Here is a 2,500-nt window from a genome sequence, read left to right as displayed (position 1 = left end):
TCCTTGGGCCCAAATGTTCTCCTTATTAGACCCAACACTCGATTTGCCTTGTCATTGATATGAGCGTCCCACCTTAAAGAAAATTCAATCCAAATACCCAGATGCTTATGTTTATCTACAGCCGACAGATTATTCTCATTTATCACATACTGATGAACTAAAGGACATTTAGAGTTGGTAACATGTAGGGCCTTACACTTTTCGGGATTCAGCGTGACAGGTCACCCTGAAACTCAACACAATCATCTACAAATGCGATATTACGATAAAGTACACTGTCATCAGCAAAAAGCTCTGTACTACAGCTTACATTTAGTGGCCCTAATATACTCCCTTGACGGACACCAGATATATCACTTCATTTACCTTCTTGTTTTTTAACTAACGGTAAATAAAATTTAAACTAACTTGAAATGAGAATAAAACTAAAAAAAACAGGATGACTATATTCGTGCAAAGCTGTAACAGTTTGTCCAATCGTTGTCATCTCCTTCGCTTTTCTTCTCTTAATCTCCTTTTGTTCTTTATTTTCGTATTCTAAGGCATTTTTAATTGACATTTCAAAATTTCAAACTTTAAGAAATGTTAAAATTTCCTCATTCGTTTTTCATACCTTAATGTGCGCTTTATTCTTGTATTCTAAAACCTTATTGTCGTTGCTCGGATTTTTATGCTAATATTTTAGTTTCTTATTGTTTCAAAAATGTTGTCGGTCAAATCCATTCTCAGGTTGAATCCGTTTTTACCTTATAGGTTAAATTCGTGATCTGCATTTTACCTAGGTTGAATATGCACTCTACCTTGATAGGATTGAAAACACCAATACCTTCCCTCAAGCTCTGTCATACGCATCTCAACACATCTTCTTAATGTTTCATATATATCATCTTAAAGAACTGTACTGTGTAATTACCGGTGGTCGAGCTCCGGCCTTCCAGATCTATAGTCCTGTGTCTTCATCACTACACTACGACGACGAACATGCGCAACCCAACACAGTTCTTTTCATAAATTACTTTTGTATGGTAAGTCAATTGATATCTACGTCTAAAAACCAAACCTAATTCTAACCTGGCCCTAATTCTTCTCTAAGCTTAATTTAGGCTTCAAAAAAGGTTTCTTCAATCCATCTCAGTGCGTATTCAACCAAAGTAAAATGAGGATCACCAATTTAACCTAGGTTAAAACGGATTCAACCTGAGAACGGATTTTACCGGCAACATATATGCGGAATTTTATGATCTTGAACTTCGACTTGAACATTTAAAGGACTCGACAAATAAAATTTGTAGTCTGTATGTATCAAAATATTGGCACATATCGTGTGAAGAAAAGAGCCAAGTTTCTCGAAACCTATACATGGTCAAAACATTTCAATTTCCGCTATTTAACAAACGTGTAACAGGTATAGATTATTTTCGGTCTTTCAGTTACGGGACCGTAGCTAGAAAAAAATTATGACTAAGGCAATCTCCATGGTTAAATTCTCCGCGTAGGTATTTTAGGTGTTTATGATAAGTACATTTTAAAAACAACACTGGAATCACGCTTTATTTTAAAGAATCACGAAAAAATGACTGAGGCAAGTGCCTCGGTTTGCCTCATACTGGCTACGGCCCTGAGTTAACGTAGAACAGCATTGAAGTACAAGGAAAAAGGTAAGCAAAAGTCAACAATTTTGTATGCGCTTTTACAAGACATTTAGCAAACTAACTCGGGAAACAACCGAGAAATGTGTGCATCCGCTTGTGGATCGATATTCAGACTCATCAACTCGGGCTTTTGTGCTCGATGTCAATGCGCCACTTAGAGGCCGCTTTTATTGGTTCTATTCTGCTGCGTTATCAAACGATCATGATAAAATACATTTTAGCACGGAATGTTACTAATACGAAGTGCATTCGTTCATTGCTTTAAAGCGAGATTGCGTGTATATGAATAATCACGATGTTTTCGTGCAAATTGGGACAAAAAAATATTGTAAGGTTTCTAAAAGCCAACTAAACTGCACGAGCCCAGAGGTCTTAAATTTATCAGTGTTTAATTTTTTGAAATTGTACGCCAAAAAAATTTTGGCTACTTATTGATATTAAATTAAAGAAAAGTTATGATGATTGTGCAGGGGACTCACATTTGATTGGTTATCTGTGATTATTGGCCAATCAGAATGCTTAGTTTGTTACCTTCGATTTTCTTACCGAATTACCTCGTTCCTCTTTTTTGTATTGCGTTACCTAACAACCGCATTTCTCTTAGCCGATCACAAACTATCCTAATGTTCTAATCGTCGTTTTCTTTCGTCACGTAGATGGCCAATGATTCTCATCTCCAAAACAGAACAGTTACTCCAAATTTCGAGCCCTTTTCTTCATCCCAGTGCATTGCCTGGCTGACAGTACTTAACATCGAAGCTGTTGCTATAGTGACCATGAATGCCCTTACAATCATTATTTACCTGAAAGAGCGAATCCTTCGCAAGCGTAGCATGTACCTGGTGATC

This window comes from Montipora capricornis, chromosome 9, assembly GCF_036669925.1.
Source record: "Montipora capricornis isolate CH-2021 chromosome 9, ASM3666992v2, whole genome shotgun sequence".
NCBI classification, from domain to species: Eukaryota; Metazoa; Cnidaria; class Anthozoa; order Scleractinia; family Acroporidae; genus Montipora; species Montipora capricornis.
The sequence above is the reverse complement of the archived record's forward strand: the minus strand, read 5'-3'. Positions refer to the sequence as shown.